Here is an 18030-nt window from a genome sequence, read left to right as displayed (position 1 = left end):
TATCGACCATGCGCATAAGATTAAATCCATATTTTGGCGCACTAAGAAATACCAGTTTTCTCCTCTTTGTGTATAAACGAATGGAATGCCCTACCCTAAGCCATAGTCTCCCTCACTGATCCATCGCGTTTCAAATCTGCTTTATTGTCTCATTTAAAAGCCGGTGAAGATATGTAGCGACTATTTTTGTCTAAGGTGTATTACGCGTGTTGACAACGTGTGCTCGCTTCTTTTCAAGTTTATTACATGTTGTTGCTGACTCACCACCTTGTTACAGTTCCCTCCCGAAATGTATAGTTGACACTGATTGATTGATTGTATAGGTTTAACGCGCCGACGCAACGCTGGCGAGGAGGTGGGGGGCGTAGTGGAGGGCTCCGAATTAATTGTGACCGCCTGGGGATCTTTAACGTGCGCCGAAATCTCGTACACACGGGCGTTTTTGCTTTTCGTCTCGATTAGAAAAGCGGCCGCCGCGGCCGGGAATCGAACCCGCGACTATACTTGACACTGTTGTACCCGGTTATGTATCCCCCCTTAAGTAATGCCTTCTGGGCTATCAAGGTGAATAAATAAAAAGTAATGCTAAAAGTTGTAGTGCGGAAAAGTGTGTTGGGCGTCGACACTTGTTCTCGCGCTTTTGCCATTTTTCGTGTTAATAGCCGACTGCTGCTCATAAGGGTGATATTATTTATTCACGACACTCCAATCTACCGACACAGGCCAACGTACTTTTCCACATAAGTGTCGCTTGAAGGACTAACAGCAAAAGTAAAAGTGGAGTGCCCATTGGTGAGCTCTGTTTTCTACCTAATTAAAACAACTTCCCGGTTCTTGAAAGAGTATAAGCATATAAAGAAATGGAAAGCCCCGAACTATGGGCTTACGCTGTGGTTCTGTGATGTCACACACAGCTTGCAAGGCTTGGTAAATATGAGTAGCTGTAGTGAACAATATTTCCCCAGAATTCTCACTTTTTGTTCGTGCTAAATTATAATTTATAAAAAAAGATTTCTGCTGTTTCCATCATTGAGCAGGACATAGAGAATATGGATTCGTTGGTATCAGTTGAAATCTCTGCTCTATAGAAGTGTACTTATTGAACAGGGGTTACAGGAAAAACAGGTGCGCTGTACACCCTGCCTTAGCGAAAGCGTACCATTTTGTTTTAAATGGGGGCTGTGACGAGGCAGTGAGAATGGGCATGTCAGGGAAACAAAGCTTTCTTTTAAGGCACCCAGGGGCATGCTTGAGTTCGTATTTTTATCGAAACGTGTAATTTATTTTTTTCAAAAACAAAAGTAGAGGGGGGGGGGGTGAAGTGGTGTTGAACAACTTGTTGCTGGCATGGTTGATGAAATGTCATTTTCTCCAGTCAATATTTGGGCCTACATTGCCTTGCCGGTAGTTCGACCGAATTTTATTTTTCAGTTTGAACTGCGGTCTTCAAAAGCAGCCATCACCTCTGAGATTACATGCTTTACTGCTTCAGCCGCTTTTTTGTTCTGGAACACACCCTGGATCTGAAAAAAAGGACGATTTACTCTTTCAAGCGCCAAAATCTCATGAAGCAGTCCACTATGGTGCACTGCCTTTACACAACGATGCGATGTCAATCAGAAAGTTTTGTATGATTTGCTTTGTTTACGTTTGCCTTTTGGGGCTATTGAAGCTCTCTAATTTGTTTAATGTGTCCATACATATCGAGGCATCAAAGTGGTACATGTCAACTTAAAAATGCCATGACATACAAAGCCTTTTAGCCGAAAATGCTTCTTTAAAGCATCGAAAAACAAAAAGCGAGAATTGAAAAGTGGTTTTCACCAAAAGTCACTCGCGCAGCAAAGGAGCATGCACTTTTCTCCAAGCCTTCAAATGCCCCCTCTGATTATCGTTCATGAGCGTACCGTGGCACTGTAGTCAACATTGAATTAAGGGAAGGAATGAGGTTTATTTATTCACAAATACAAAGTTACCAGAAGAAATTCCGGGCCATCTCTCCTATATTATAACGTGACACCTGGGGAAGGGCGAAGCATGCAGAGTATAAGTGTATTCTTGGCGCCTTGGCGTTTTTGTGCGCAGAGATGAAACCATTAGGGGGTAGAGGTATAGAGCTTTGCCGTGAAAGTCTTGGGTCTTTGAAGCAGGAAGCGTTATAGCGCGAGGCGTGAACAAGTGTCCCGGTGTTTTTTAGTACACGTTGCGAAGCGTTCCAGTGTGAGGCGCAAACGAGTATCCCAGTGTTTTAGTACCGTGGCTAGATAAGCCGGCGGTTACGACGACGACGACATCCAATGCCGACAGCCCGAGCTCCAAAGGGGCTTCGTGTCTAAGATTGATTTCAATACGGGCTATACTATACTTCCGGCGTTTCTCACTCTGCAGACGCGGGTTTTTCCGGAAAGAACGAAAGTGAACACACCTTTTGTGCAATTGTCCTGATGTTGGGAGGTAAGCGTATCCGCAGCGTCTCAAGAAAATCCACAACCCATGTTTGACAGTTGTTGTTTACCGGATGGTACTTGCCACCATCGGTCTTATTTTCCATTGCTTTCAAAACGTCGTCAGAATCCAACTTGTGCTTCCCGAGCGACTTCTGCAATGTAAACGGTATTAGTACTTTCACTATGAGAGAGAGAGAGAGAGAGAGAGAGAAAGAGAAAGAGAGAGAGAGATTTAATATGAACTGCTAAGGACAGCCCTGCTGGTGACTAGGTTTACCTAACCAGATGGGGGATGACTAAAATGATGAGGGGTGAATGCTCGACATTACGGCGACAGGAGCGTGAAGGCAAACAAAAACCGTCAAAACGAGAAACAAGGAAATGATGCTGGCAAAGTTCGAACATGAAAATAAATTAGAAACGAAAATCGTCAATGCAAACTCTGAATCAAAATACAAAGTAACCGGTGAAAAAAGAGAAAAACGAACACCACTCCAATAAAACGAAGTACTAGCCCAATGCCAAAGGGCACATATTTTGAGACAATTGCACTGTTTACGTACGATCTAAAGAGATTTTTCCAGTTCAGAGTCTCGTAAGAACCGTTGCAGAACTTCTGTTCCCAAGGTACTATCAGCACTACTGGCTCGGGGCAGAAGAAAATGAAAAAGTCCTAGCCTGCCTTCGCAGCGTAGACGAGACAGGGCGCTTGCTTAAGTTTGTCGCGCATCAGAGAATCCAGGGCAGACGCACAGCAACCCAGTCGAAAAACACAACAGAGAAATACGACAGAATGATCCTGTGAGGGAATGGGACATTCTGTAGTCTGTAGTAAATCCTGTCCTGTAGTCTGTAGTAAACCCTGTCCTGTAGTCTGTAGTAAACCCTGTCCTGTAGTCTGTAGTAAATCCTGTCCTGTAGTCTGTAGTAAATCCTGTCCTGTAGTCTGTAGTAAATCCTGTCCTGTAGTTTGTCGTAAATCCTGTCATGTAGTCTGTAGTAAATCCTGTCCTGTAGTCTGTAGTAAATCCTGTTCTGTAGTCTGTAGTAAATCCTGTCGTGTCTGTTTTCGTAGTAAATCCTGTCATGTCTCGAATTTCAACTTGTTTTGCATAAGACATTTACTTCCCGTGATGCTTTTTCTATTAAGTACCTGAAGTATGCAGGATATGCATAACAATTTCAATAAAAATATGACCAACAAACATAACCATTTGGGGGAATTTTTGCTTTTCTGGAACAAGCTTAAAATTGTTTTCACTGAATAATTGATTTCAGAAAGCTGTACCAAAAGGCAATGTAAGCAATGCAAAAAGTGGTACATTCATGCATGCAATACAAAAGTTTGATGTTACGCAGATTGCACATGCCTGATGCATGTGCAGTCGCGGAAACTCGTGCACACGCACACTGCAAACGCGGAAACTCGTGGATCCGGCAGCCGCAGAACGTAACGCTGGAACACGCCGGAGACAACGTGGTCTCCAGATGCTCGCGCTAGGCCTTTTTTCTTTAATAGCCGTGTAATTACAAACCCGCGTAGCTGTTAAGAAGAAATACAGAAGTCTTTCCTTCAGGGACACCTAAGTAGCGCTACAAAATTTAGCTAGAGTCATTTGGGCACTTTTCAGCTGATTTGGCCGTGCTTCTGAAGCAGGGCCAAATCGCGTACCATCATCGCGTTCCGTCAATGACGCTCAATCTGTTCATGAAAGCAAATTTATTCTCCCGGATAGAAAAAAAAAAACTATTACACGAGCATGGACAATAACCGTTCGGAAATTCGTTCCTTATACTAGTTAGGACCATTAAAACACAAGCAAACAAATATTTCTTAAACCTGATTTATTTAAACAGCAAAACGCGAGAGAACGTGCGAGAATTAAAACGGAACGTCAATATTTAGCTGGAATGCTTGCCTTGGTGAACCTTGATCCGTTGACAATGCATTCGCACAGCAAAACGTGGAGGGGTATCCTGTGGCGAAAAGCGCACGTTTCTGTGGTGCTGCACTATCTCGATGAGTATGCACGCCCGATACCTGCCGAAGTCACGCAGGGGTCATTGCAAGTTCAGTCGATTGTCGCAGCACATCGCACGTATTCGAGATCACACTGCTTGCGAAATTCGTCGTATTCACTCGCATCAGTGTGCCAATAATCCCAAGCGCCACGGTTAGTCGTGGCTAGAGGAGTCCTCACTTCGAGATGCTTGAAATCCGGACCACTGATCTTGCTTTTACCACAGCTTCCGAAGCTTCAAATGTTGCTGCTGATACTTCGCGGAGACATCATATGCACGTTTTTAGAAAAAGTTACGCGTAACTTCAGCTAGGCAAAGCGCCGATGTTAAATGTGAACGAGCCACTCGGCCACGCTGCCACCGCCAAATTTTGACCGAAAGACGAAAAGCAGGAATGAACAAAGCAGGAGGGAACAAAGGAAGGGTAAGGAGGGAACCGGCCGATCACGAGAAGTTGTTTCGCGACCCCTCCGCACCCCTCTCGATTCTTCGTATTGTGGTCTCCCCGTCCCACGAGTGCTGTCGCGCCGCGACATGCCTTCAGTGGTGACGATGCGTCCCCGAACTTCTTCCGAAGGGCCGGGCTAGAGGGAAAGCGTGCGTTTTCTTTCTTTGTACATTTATTTTTTTAACACATCTCGGTAATGCAACGAGTACACTGGCGCCGTTTCTTTTTTTTTTCACACAGGTAGCGGCAACTGGTTCGCTGTTTTTAAAATCTTTAACTATTTAGGCTTGATTGGACATATGTTTCGCGTTAAAATAAACAAATTGCGTGCTAAAAAAATAAAACCACAGCACGCAGATTGAAACAATGGGGCTCTCAAAGACACCCAGAAATACGTGTCAGAATGTGCACTGCAATTATTACACCACGTCTTCAAAAAGCATGTCTTGCTTCTCCTTTATGCGTCCGCTTTGCCGACGGGCTACCCTTATTGCCTCATTCTTTTATCAAAGATTGTCCACAGTACAATATATGCAATTGCAATTCCCTCAAAGAATTAAAGGAATTTGCGAAGTTCTTTATGTATCCATTTCTTTGGTCATACGCTTAGATGTTGCAACATTACAGTGATTTGTGCTAAGTTCGTTGTTAATTGCAAATTTCTAGCGAAGGTTTTTTCAAACACGGCCGGAATGCTAATGGCAGTAATGCAACAAACGTTCATTGCAACAGACGCTTGCGATGCAATTCAACGAGCTGACCGTCACTCGCACGCACCATTGTTTTCGTGCAGCGCACGCTAAAAAAGTGGGAATTCGAGGCACCGCACAGGCCGAAAACACCAAGTTTCGGAGCATCTGCGTCGTTCGCGGTACTGGAATACAACAAGTCTGACCCTTAAGCGGCGCGCGGCATTCCCGTGTCCAGCCAAGCAGCGGTACCACACTAACTATCCTGTTCGTGCTGTCCCGTTTGTCCTGCCTGAAGCTCTGTCCTCAAAGGCAATGGCCCCGTGTTATTCGATGCTCTCCAGCAACCACCCCGCGTTGCTGTCGTTCAGCGCGGCGTTTTCCAATGTTTTCTGTTGTCTCCAGCGTATTACATCGCTCTCTCGATGGAAAATGCGGTCCCCGCGTTGATGTTGTCCAGCTCTGCATTTTCCAGTGTATTCCGTTCTTTCCGGCGTATTCCATCGCTCTCCTAATCCTGGAAAACGCGGGGTTTCCCGACAGGGTAAGCAAGAGATTTTGTAGCAATACTGAACCGTCTGTCGTGTGACACTTTTGCAATGAATCTAAAATTCTCTTTCAGACTGTAAAAATCTGCAGGGACTACAAAATGTTCGGTCGCATGACAGATAATAATAGTAATTACGGAATCCAGTCGCAGTTGCTGAAGGACAGTCTGTGGTGCAACAGAAATTTGTGTAGTGCCTACAGGGTGTTGCACAACAGAAGTTTCTGTAGTACAACAGAAATGTCTCATGCGACAGACATTTTGTAGTTCTACTACAAAGGTTTTTGTAGTGGGGCTACACAATGTCTGTCGCATGATAGATATGTGTGTTGTACTACATAAATTTCTGTCGTACGACAGACATTCTGCCGTCCTACTACAGAGATTCCTGTCTCACAACGGACCATCCTGCATTCCCAACAGAAATTCCTGTTGTGCAACAGAAATGCCTGTCGTACGACAGATTTTCTGTAGTTGTACTACAGAAATTTCTGTCGCACGACTGACCATCCTGTAGTCCCAACAGAAATCCCTGTCGTGCCACAGAAATGCCTGTCGTACGACAGATTTTCTGTAGTTTTACTACAAAAATTTCTGTCGCACGACAGACCATTCTGTAGTCCCAACAGAAATCTCTGTCGTGCGACAGAAATTTCTGTTGTGCGACAGAAATTCCTGTTGTGTTTTTCGACTGGGAAGTCATTCTCATGCACGGCGAAATTCGTAAACAGGGGTGAATCGTCCCGACCTATCTTAAACTTCAAGGAGCCATGAAGAGAAAATAAAACTTCGTTTAATTTGAAAGAACTAGGATTCTATATCTCACCCAGCTCCATTACAGCCACAAAAGATGTTTTTAACGAAAAAAAAAAGCAAGAAATATTTAAAAACTTTCAAATTTCGCGCCACAGTGACGTGTTATGAGCAAGAATGACGTCATACGGGCCTACAATAAAACATAATTTTCAGTGCGTTAACTGCACGTTAGAATTCAAGTGATGCGGTCAAATGGAACTAAAGGCCCCATTACAGACGTCCAGTCATGTGTCGTCGCGACAGGTCAGTTAGGTGGTTAACTGCACGTTAGCATTCAATTGATGCGGTAAAATGGAACTAAAGGCCCCATTACAGACGTCCAGTCATGTGTCGTCGCGCCAGGTCAGTTAGGCGGCCGCCAATCGCACAAACAAGGTTCCGTGGCGTCATAGAGCGGGAAATTGGCTAGGGGGTCGCGACTACTTCACACGTTTTCTTTGATATCTCCGTTATTTGTTCGAAGATTGCGAAGATATTGGTACTATTGTTATCGGGACTAAGCAGTCTTTCTAAGAAACCCAATTTGTATTTTGTCTTCATGGCTCCTTTAATACTTCGAGTAAACGCTACATTCAGGCGCAATCGGTTCAGTACTTCGCACCGCTGGTTGAGGAAGCGTGGAAAGAATAAGTTACAGTGTGGGTCAATAGCCTGCAGAGGTGGATACTTGCGCTGAAGGTCCTGGAACTCCAACATTTGTGCAGTCGATCCACTTGCGAGAAAAAGGGTGTTACTCTCCACTCGGAGAAAGGAAGCTGGTTCATGTTGCGCAGCAAGTTTCCCTCAAGAAGCTTCTCTTAAAAATTGGCCGTGCATCTACTCCATTCGTTGCAAATGCCGACGCAAGACGATAGTCGACTGGTGCGTCTTTCAAGTAAATGCATCCCTTCTCTTTCCCGCTCACCTCTCATGCTGTTCCTCTCCAGTCACGTTCTCTCCAAGGTAACACGCTACAGGTTTGCCCAAGTAAGTTTAAATGTATAGCGTCCTACAGCGCCACGTAGGGTGCCTCGTTGCCAGCGCTGCCGCACGGCGGAGACGCGCGTGAATCGAGGCACCCCACTACAACGTTTATAGAACGACGTTGCCCTACTCCACGAGCGTTCCAAGCGGAACTCGAAACCTATCTAGTGGAACCTTTCGTTGCTATTGCTATTTGATTTTTTTTAAATTCCGCCACGTAGCGCGGGCAACAGCGGATGAGGGTTTTGGAAGTTGATGTAGTATTTTGTTTGCTATTGCACAAAGCAGGCAGCCGTGGATTTTTTAATAAAGGAACACTGCAAATATCATTCATGCATTGATTTTCTGCCTTATATTTGCGTAATATCTTGTTCTTGTTCAACAATGTTGACAAGTACGAACATTAACACCGGACGTAGACGCTAAGATTTGGCTTTGAGTATATAAGACTATTCCGCGGACAATGTTTCACTTTGGCCGGCTGGCTGAATCGAGTGACAGACAGACAGGCAGAAAAACAGACAGACAGACCAAATATTTCCTGTTCAAGTAGCCCAAGAAAGACTGTCGTTTTTAATATTATCTCATTGAAAGCCCGTTTCAAGGACACTCACCGTGTACTCCGCAGGGGTCAAATTAACGCCTATTTTCATCCCCGGTGTAAGGCTGCCGTTGCACACATCCGCTTCACACCTTATTGTTTTCCCGTCTTCAAATTTGAAGTCTACATGCCAGTGCATGAATACAGCCTTTAAGGCGAGCCGACTTGATGTTGAGGAAGTAAGCCATCGCTCTAATTTCTTGATTTGGGAAAACCCCAGCACCACCTCGCAGACGGGCTTCTCTTGTGCGGTTGCCTAAAAAAAGGGATCAATGTTCTAAACCGTTGGAAAAAAAGGTTTAGCCAAAAAGAGAACAATATATTAAATCATCGCAATAAAATTTAGGCGTCGAGGCGGCCCGAGTTTGTGCACCGTATCTTCATTAGATGTACTTTTCTGGGTAACTGATTTTTTTTTTGCTGCTTCCTCTAAAACATGAAACGTCGCTGCTACGGTGCTGCTACGTCGAACTAGGAGCACCGACAAGGGGGCAAGTTGGTATGGAGACATGGGGACTAAAAGCGCAGAAACACGCGGGACAAAGAGAACTGCACAGGACAAGCCCTTAGGCACTCTCAGCAACGTACTCGCGAGCTGGCGGTGGCTTACTTCATTTTTTTGTACAATGAGAGCGAAACTTGTGTCAGCGCCCCATCCGTGTCCATCCTTAATGAGGAATTCGCATATCTTGAAGATAGCTTTCAGGGATAGGCGGTAAACATTCTGGCTTCACAATGTTCGGTCATGCTGCTAGCGATCTGCCAACATTCGCGCGGAACGTTGGCCAACTGTTGCGGCGCATGTGTGATCGCTGATTTCTTCCCGATTGTTGTTGTTTAATCATCTGGGTTTATGTGTATGATGCGCCAGAAGGGTGCACGCTGTGTCGAGATTTTCTGGTTTTGGTTTCATTAAAACTCAGTTGTCAGAAAAGCGCTTGTCCTGTGCAGTTCTTCTCTTTGTCGCGCGTTTTTCTGCACTTTTAGTCGCCACGTCGAACTAGTATTCCACGCAGTTAAAAATATAGGCGAGCGCTTCTACTGCGTGCGATATCACTGTAAACTAAGGGTTTTCGAAGGGTCGACAGAAATGGAAGGGGTCAATGGGAACCAGTTTTGGCGATGGTAACAAAAATAATTAATGAAACGTTCGTAAATTATTTGTAAAGTCTTCGTACTGTCGCTTTCCTGTATGCGAGATTCGCCGTTTCCGGAAGATGTCTTGTGGGGCCACCTGAGTGTTTCGCGTTGGAACGGCGTAGCTGAGGATACTAATTTCTCCATCAATGTTCGTTTATACGCATACTAAATGGTAAATTGTACTCCCATCCTTGCTAAAGACCTCACCGAGCTTAGACTGATGCAAGACAGCTCTCATGAAGAGGACAGTCGGCCAATATCAGTACTTGAAACAACATTTAAATCATTGCCTTATGTTCAATTTCAATAAAGAAATATTGGCTCTTTACATTTTGAAGTGTACCTGTCTCCCTACTTGCCTCCACTCCACTCGCAGCGAACGGATCAAGTCAGGTGCCTATACGTTTCATCCAAGGCAAGGCTATAGTAGACATTGGAAAGTGTCACTAGAATAAAGTGTGCAGGCAGCTCCACCAAATGAACAAGTTAAAAGTGATGGCTTCATTTGGGGCGATATGCATTCAATATAACACAAGCTATACCAGTTGCAAACCACCTTCAAGCGTTACCAGCGTAATTGTACTACGCGTTTCGCGGCCGAATTTTCAGAAAACCTCAAGAAAAAAAACGAAAGCCTGATCAATAGGAATCATGACAAACCAATGTGCAGGCCTTTACTCTCGTCAAATTTTCTTCTTTCTTTTCGGCGGTTTCCCGTTAGATTGAGAATTGTAAGGCAGTCTCTCAATAAAGTTTTCAAACTATATTCAAAGGCATCGCCAAACGGCGTTCTCTTTCCTCGTCGGTTTCAGCGACATGCCTCTTGAACTCTCAGCAATCTCCAGCCGATGCTGTCGTACACGATCATCCATACCAACGTAGAAGGCACGTCGTCCATTTTGAACCTTAATTACCCAGCGCACAAATCGCAAACACAGCCAGAAGGACTATCGAAAAGCCCAGTCATGTTTGAACCTGCCCAGGGCGAAGCGCATCTGCTGATGTCTGAGCTGGTTAAGCGCCAAGTGTGTGCATAATTGGTAACACGTTTTCGTTGTTCTTTCAGCTGCTTCCAACTCCGAACGAACCAATGAATTAAAGAACAGTGCGGACTTCCATTTCTGCTTCTCCAGCACACGGCCGCATTAGAGAGTTTTAGCATAGCGGGTACCGTCCGCTAACGCTATGGCGGCGGGTAGCGGGGCCCGACTGGGCGGGTTCACATACTTTCCGGTAGGGTGCATTAGTTCCGCGGGCCGGCCTTCGCCATTCCCGCGCATTCGCTCCGCGGAGGGCAACCTCCTCGCCTTACCTGCACGCGCCTGCGCAGTCGGGTCCCGCAAACCAGCCGCCGTAGCGTGAGCCTCCCGTAGCCGCTATGCTAAAATTCTCTATTAACTGCCGCCCCGTAATGAGCGTTTCTCCCCTCACCTTGTGCTACGCCGCCCCTCGCACCTTCTCTAAGCATACGCTACCCTTTTCAAGTCTGTCTAGAGATAGATACCGTGCTTATTCGAACATTCGCGAGGTCGATCAGCGCTTACAGCGCCGTCGCGTAACTACCAAAAAAAAGACTGCCTTCATGCGCCCCTTCGAACCTGTTCCCGGACTGTTGCTCTTCAAATCGCGAAAAAGTATTCCGTGCCTGCTGTCCACGCTGCGCGGCTTGTAATCCGTCATCTTTCTTCTTCGCCCTTTCTATCCCCTTTTCTGTCTGTCCTGCTCCTATACTCGGTTACAGCTCAAGAACGGCACCACCTCATGTAGTGTATCACTCCGCCAAAGCGCCGGACCTGTGACGTCAGTGCGCGCGCGTTTTGAAAGGGGTTTGCTATGAATGCGTGATATCGTCTGCCTTGTCTCACGCAGTTTGTTTGTCGTCACTGGAGTCGTTTATAAGCATATTAAGTCCAACAAATCACGGGAACGGCTCACGCCATGTTCAAAATATTCCCAGTAACGCCCTACTTGCGCCGCGCGGAGAAACATCTAGCTACGGTGATAAGGCACAGCGGCAACTTCCGGTGCCGTTCTTAAGTTGTCACCGAGTATAGACTCAGTCTTGATTGAGGTGCCCCCAACCCGAGAGGCCGTTATCGGTTGAGTCGACTTCTCTTTTCTATTTTAACAAAACAACACACACACACAGCCACACAACAGAAGAGCTGCTTAAGCTTTTAGTTCCGCCGTGCAGGGTTACCAGAAAAACATTACCATGAAAACATGCTGAGCGAACGTGAGCATGCGCCTCGCGAGTAGCCCCCGGAGTCGGCCATGCTTGCGCGTGGGCTTGTACCACGTGAGGAGCTCGCAAAAAAGTACCAAGCAAAATACCTAGCGCACCTGAGCATGCGCCTCGTGAGGAGCTCCCGGAGTCGGCCAGCTCGAACTTCAAGGACACTCTACCCAGCGCTCGTGGCGTGATCTCTCGCGGGCTGTTCTCCTCGCCAGTTCAAGTGCGTTCCCCTTTGAAGTGGGGGACACAGACGGCGAGTTCGCGCTGCAGACACCGAGCTTGCGAAGCCGGTTGCCACGGGTTCTAGCTCGTTCTAATGCGGCCCACTATGGGAGAGATGTGAAAGGCTGCGGACAAAACGATCCCGGCCTGCCAGTCACGGAGAACTTTCACCGGCAAGTTCGTAAATGCATGTAAGGTGCAGCAGCCGAGACTGCGACGGAGGGAGAGGGTCCAGCAGCTCTGCTGTTTCTCCAGCCTTTCACCACTAGTGTAGGCTACGCCATTTTTTTACAGAAGTGTTTCAATGCTGAAACTATCAAACGTCGTGATTGCAAAATGAAACAGTCCTATGCAAAGGTACTCACTCTTTCTGGGATTTGGCGAGTTAGTAGGGGAACTCTGGTTCGAACAGCGTCGAAAACTGTGGTAGTAATTGTGCGGGAAGCACTAAGAATGTGTTGGTATCTTGAAGGCTCATCCATGCTTTTAAACACTCGTGAATCGAACGAAATGAAAACAGAAGGTTTTGAGCGGGACCTGAAACAAAACGGCACTGATTACCTTCCCCAGATTACACCGGAACAGCAACTACCACAAAAATACTACAAAAACATTCAAGATATTTCACTCTGCAAAGATGGATCCACACCGTACATCTAAAGATCGCGGAAAGGAAACTTCCGGTAAAGATTTTTGAGCCGAAAGCCTTAATGCCTGCCTTAACAAATTTGAAAAGTGGCCGTTATCTTTCGTGAATACGAATTCTACAAAATGGCCGCTGAATACAGAAAATAAACAAAAGCGCATTTGCTTTCGCGTTGTATTCTTGTGCGGGTCGCAACAGCACGAGGCAAGCTCGCTAAGCAATGCCCTAGAGAGAGAGAGAGAGAAACAACTTTCACTGAGCCCATTTCAGGTGACGCTCGCAGGCGTCAGACGGGGTGGAACCCTATTCACAAGTCCCATATGAGTGCAATAGCTCCTGGCCCCTGGATGCGAGCTTTTGCTGCGTCGACAGGTCGGGGCTGGACATCAAGATCTCCCATCGCTCGGGTAGGGGGGGGGGTAGCGGAAGGGGGAGGGAAGGTAGGGGATTCTTCAGCTGTGTACACTCCGCCAGTATGTGCGGCAGGGTGCCACTACGCCCGCGAACTAGCACACCGGGCCGAGGACGAGTCGGAGCTACCGCACCCAGTTACGAGCTACCGCGAGATTACCGGGTTGTACAGGAGCGCCAGGTGCAATGCCCTAGACCTGCCCTTTAGAATAGAATAGAATGGTTTACTTTGCATCACAGGGGGCATGATGCTGGAAGCCTGCGGAAAAAAAACTGAGGAAAAACAGCTTGAAGGAGCTGCAGGCCCCAATTTAATCCTGTTTAATTATTTTCCTCTGATATACACATTAAAAACAAAAAAAAATATTGCAGTACAAAACCCGCACCAACAAAGCTGTCGCAGGTTTAAACCAATTCAAAATAAATAAAATGGGCACGAGGCCACAAAAATGTTTTAGATAAAAGCCAATTCGATGTTGATTAAAGAAATAACAAGAAAAAAATTACACTCCAAACCCAAGTGTGCTACAGTCTGCATCGACACTGAGTAATCGTGTACATCGGAGCTAATTTTTAAATCTAGCAATATGAAACTGAAGATGCGAAAATACTTGTATAGTGTTATGAAATGAGAACATATAAAAATACATGCAAAACAGCCCACTATGTCATTGAAGCAAGTTCTGGAGCTATGCGAAATTGGTGCATCAATGACCCTTTTCTCGCCGTATGCACACCCATGGACAGAGTAATTACACTAAACCGGACCAACCATAAATAAACCCGCTAGAAGTGATAAAAAACCACATAGTTGAAAGAAACAGTACTCGGTCGAAAATAACACACTATCGTGCAACAAAGTTTGCACCGCCTTTCCCATCGTGCAGTCATTCACTATTAATACACTTCCATGCGCTGCCGTGTCTGCATTACTGTGTTCTAAAACCGGAGTTCACAATTCACCATACCGTGCTTAGATCACGCAATAGCCACTACTAACACTTATTAGGTCGGTTGCAAAGTCACTACAAATCACCTTACTGCTGCATTACCCTGCACAACACAATAGCGCCACACCAGTCACAGGACCGTGTGTGACTTCGTCTCTTGATGACGTCGGCTTCCAGAAAGACAGGTGAAACAGTCAAACTTCAGGTAAAGATCTAGCCACGTAGTCCCCAATGTCGTTAATGATTTTAATTGCAGCGTTATCATCAAGTTATAATCTGAGCTATGGTGGTTCAAGGGGATGATTTGTGAGCCTATAGTAGATGAAACGGAGACCATTCCTTAATAACGGATCGCGGCATCTTCGATATCTTCGGCGTATAGAGGGGCGAACAGTAGACCTTTCTTGTGCTAGTTCGTCAGTCCACCAAATATTGTCGTAAATGGTTGTAGGTGCATGGTTATGTTTTTGTTTTAACGTAATAAATTTTATATAGAAACAATTTAAAGCTTTGTCGAGTAGTTCCGGTGACGCCATGTGTTGCGGACTGAAGCCCTTACGCCAGGCGTCCTCGAGGAGCTCTACCACGAGTCGTCTTGCTCCAGTCTTGTTAAGGCGTTTCTGGCGAGCAAGAGAAGAGGATCGAAGGCCATACTCGATATATCTGTGATCCGAAAGGGCAGGAATGCCTCTAACCTCCCAGAAGGTTTCTCTTGTCCAGATGCGTCCAGCAACTACAGTGATGTCGTTCCAGGTATCAACATAGGGCGTTGCGTGTGTCGGTATGGAGCTTGAGTCGTTCAAAAGCAATAAATGCCGAGCGAGAATAAATTTCGCGAGGTCGTCACCACGGCTGTTCAAAACAGTGCCACCCAACAGCGGATTTCACGAGTTAGACCCCGGCGATTGCAACGTTCATCATAGGATGGCTGTCTAAGATTCCTTATATTGATGTTAAGATGTAAGGAACGGTTACTGATAGTGCGGTATAATCTCCCATCAATAACAACACCAGATTGTCAGTTTGGGCTGCAGAGCCCCGAGATATTGGGAGATGGAAATAGAGAACACGCCAAACTTGGGCCCTGGAATACCCGCCACGCAACGGGGAGTCTCAGAAGGACAAAACTTATGCCAATGCTCTGGTATAACCGAAATCGTAATACCCCAACAAAAGGGATTACTCATCTCTATGACGTCAACGTCATTCGATTTGACCAAATCTAGAAGGATACTGGTGGCGGTGGCGCGGGCGTAGTCAAGGTTTGCCTGAAGGAATATCAATGAAGCCATGCCACATTTTTGAAGTTTTGGGCGTTAGAACAGGAGATAACAAAACGGTAAATTGAAATGGCTATAGCACGTTCGCAGTGCTTAATGGGGAAATAATAACTGTGCATGAAGTTTTTGTTTGAAGGTAAGTGAGTGCAGCTAAATCAATTATATAATTTCATTTTGATCTTTACGAAGCTGCGGAAGGAGAGTGAGTGGGCGTGGCGCCACGCCCACTCACTCTCCCATAAATTGTTTCTGCATGCACTCTTGTAATGGTCGAAGCAATGGTAGAACAGCACGGTCCGTTCAACTTATGATCATGACGGCTACCCACCGCGCGGAGCTCACAACGTACCGCCCTGTTTTTTTTTCTTCAATAGTGCATTCTGCTGTGAAATCGTCTTCAGCGAAGTAAGGGCAACAGACATGATCCGAAGTACAACGCGTATAAACATGGCCATAGGAACAGCACTGGTTTCAAGCCGCAACATACAAGTTTGCTTTTACAGAGCAGGAGGTCCAGCTAATAAGGATACGGTCTCGGTCTTTCAGTAGTTTGTACGCAGATGGGTAACCTAACCTAGATTATGTGTACATTATTGCCGGAACAACCTCTGAAGTAGGTGCAATGTATAAACCCTTCGTAAGGTATGTCCAGACCATTGTTAGCATTGATGTTCGCTCGCAAAATTCGAGGAATTATTATACTCGGATCTAATCATATTTTGAACTGAGACAAACGGTGGGGCGGGCGGTAATTCTGAGCGCTGTTTTTAACTGCAAGTGGTTCTTGAGTGCCTTTTACAGATTGCCTATGGAGGTGCGGTTGGTGGTCACGAAGGTCCACCCCGATCTTGTAGGGATTAATTTTAGTAGTTTTACTCCAATACGAGACGGGTCATTACCAAACGTAGGTTTGGGGAGTGATATTGTATCAGGCCCTGGATGAGCGCAAGGCAGAACCGGAGAAAGGATAAGAACATCACTAGGGTCGTTCAAGAACGCGGCAGGCTAAGGTATGTTGGTGAACTGACGAGTGCTATTTGCTTCTTAAAACTTGAAAACAAGGAACTCAACACTCCGAGCCGTTTGATCATAATTTCTGAGAACTTTCACATACGAAACGTGTGGTGGTGATGGCAACTGTGAGCCCGTTTCGCCACCTTGCTTAGCGTCTGCCCCCTGAGTACGCAGTTCAATTCTACCCTCAGCACGAGAGAGCAGAGAGCAATGACCAAGCTTTGCGTATAAAAAAACACTTCCATCCCTTTCTCGCACCGGGATGTTGACGTTATTCGGAGAGTCAGACAAAATATTCATTAGAAATTTCACCACTTCGGTAATCTTGTTGAGATGATCCCTGGAAAATTCGGCACCATCGGTGACCAATCTGCCCTGTAGCTGATTTCTGGAAAAACGTGAACATGGCTTCATGGTGTAAACAGCCGGGGATGGTCCACAGCATCCTGATGTGGCTCATGAATGGGATTGGCCACAGTAATAAGGGAGTGGTTGGGGCCACGGTCAGCGATTGAAGCTACCGCATTACTACTCTTTTGAGAATTGACTGAGCTTCGGGACGACACGGATCGAACCGTCTCCTGTTGCAGAGATTGCATCGCCCGATTCAAATACTCCATGAAGGGTCAACTGTGAACTGTGGTGCGGAGCAATGCACTTTCGGCTGCCAACAGCTCTTAAAGGGACTAAGCAACACTTTTGATAAACGCTTTCACTCTTCCCTTCCTGTCTGGAAGCACTGCGAAAGCTACAGTTATCGCCAGCACGGAGCGGAACTGCATGATTTGATCGCCGCACCAGATACGCCTTCGGTTTCTGTTTTGTTTTTGTGGCTTTAGTTTTAAAGTTGCTATCGAAAAGCGTTCATTTCTGCAACTGAAAGAAAACCGGCCAACAGCCGCTACATGGCTTCAGTGACGTAATTCAGGCCGTCGAAATGTCAAGACCGGGAAAGAGAAAAAACTTTTTTTGAGCCAGTTTACAAGTTACCTGATAGACATAGAGCAGTAATTTTTGGCTGAGCTTCTTTCCGACACCCTAATCTAAGTACTGGGTGTATTGGGTGACTGCGTTTCTGCAAGCATTAAGATTTCAAAAAAAAGTCGAAAAAGTGTTGCAGGGTCCCTTTAAGGCTAACCGGGCCTCACAGCCATTGCAAACCTAACACTTCTCCAGAATCCCTAGCAAACGCTCACCCGCTGGAGACGAGATGTTCATAATCCCGATGCGACGCTCAGAAAAGATCAGGAACCTCTGGGATGGCTTCAAAAGGTCTTGACAGCACAATGCGCGAAATTCCGTACCTATTTTTTGTCTCCATCGGGGCGGAGTCTGCCGCACGTTGGCAGCTGCACAGCGCTTTGAAAACATGTGCAAGCAGCTCTTACACTATAACATACACTCATCTTTACTACGGTTAGACAAACACTATAGCCATGGCACGTAGAAAACTCCGCGAGCAAGAGCTCGAGAAATAACAAAACTAGGGTGCAGGGTTCACAAAAGGGGTTTACAAAAGCAGAGGGAATGCTATATGTAAAAGCTATCACAAGCATACAAAAAGATCAAGGTAAACAATTGATTTACATAGCATGTGC

The 18030-nt window shown here is 46.0% G+C and overlaps 1 long non-coding RNA gene across 1 annotated transcript; it reads right to left on the bottom strand.

Annotated features, from left to right (window-relative positions):
- Positions 1–1432: 1432 nt before the first annotated feature.
- LOC144139173 (uncharacterized) lies at positions 1433–12655 on the bottom strand. The gene is made up of 4 exons (XR_013316086.1): positions 12497–12655; positions 8547–8789; positions 2426–2599; positions 1433–1523 (listed from the first exon to the last, which is right to left on the bottom strand). It is a non-coding gene; the product is annotated as an uncharacterized LOC144139173 (long non-coding RNA).
- Between the last annotated feature and the right edge of the window lie 5375 nt (positions 12656–18030).

This window comes from Haemaphysalis longicornis, unplaced genomic scaffold, assembly GCF_048455015.1.
Source record: "Haemaphysalis longicornis isolate Haplotype H1 unplaced genomic scaffold, Haemaphysalis longicornis Haplotype H1 scaffold_5, whole genome shotgun sequence".
Taxonomy (NCBI): domain Eukaryota; kingdom Metazoa; phylum Arthropoda; class Arachnida; order Ixodida; family Ixodidae; genus Haemaphysalis; species Haemaphysalis longicornis.
This window is presented reverse-complemented; position numbering and strand designations above follow the sequence as displayed.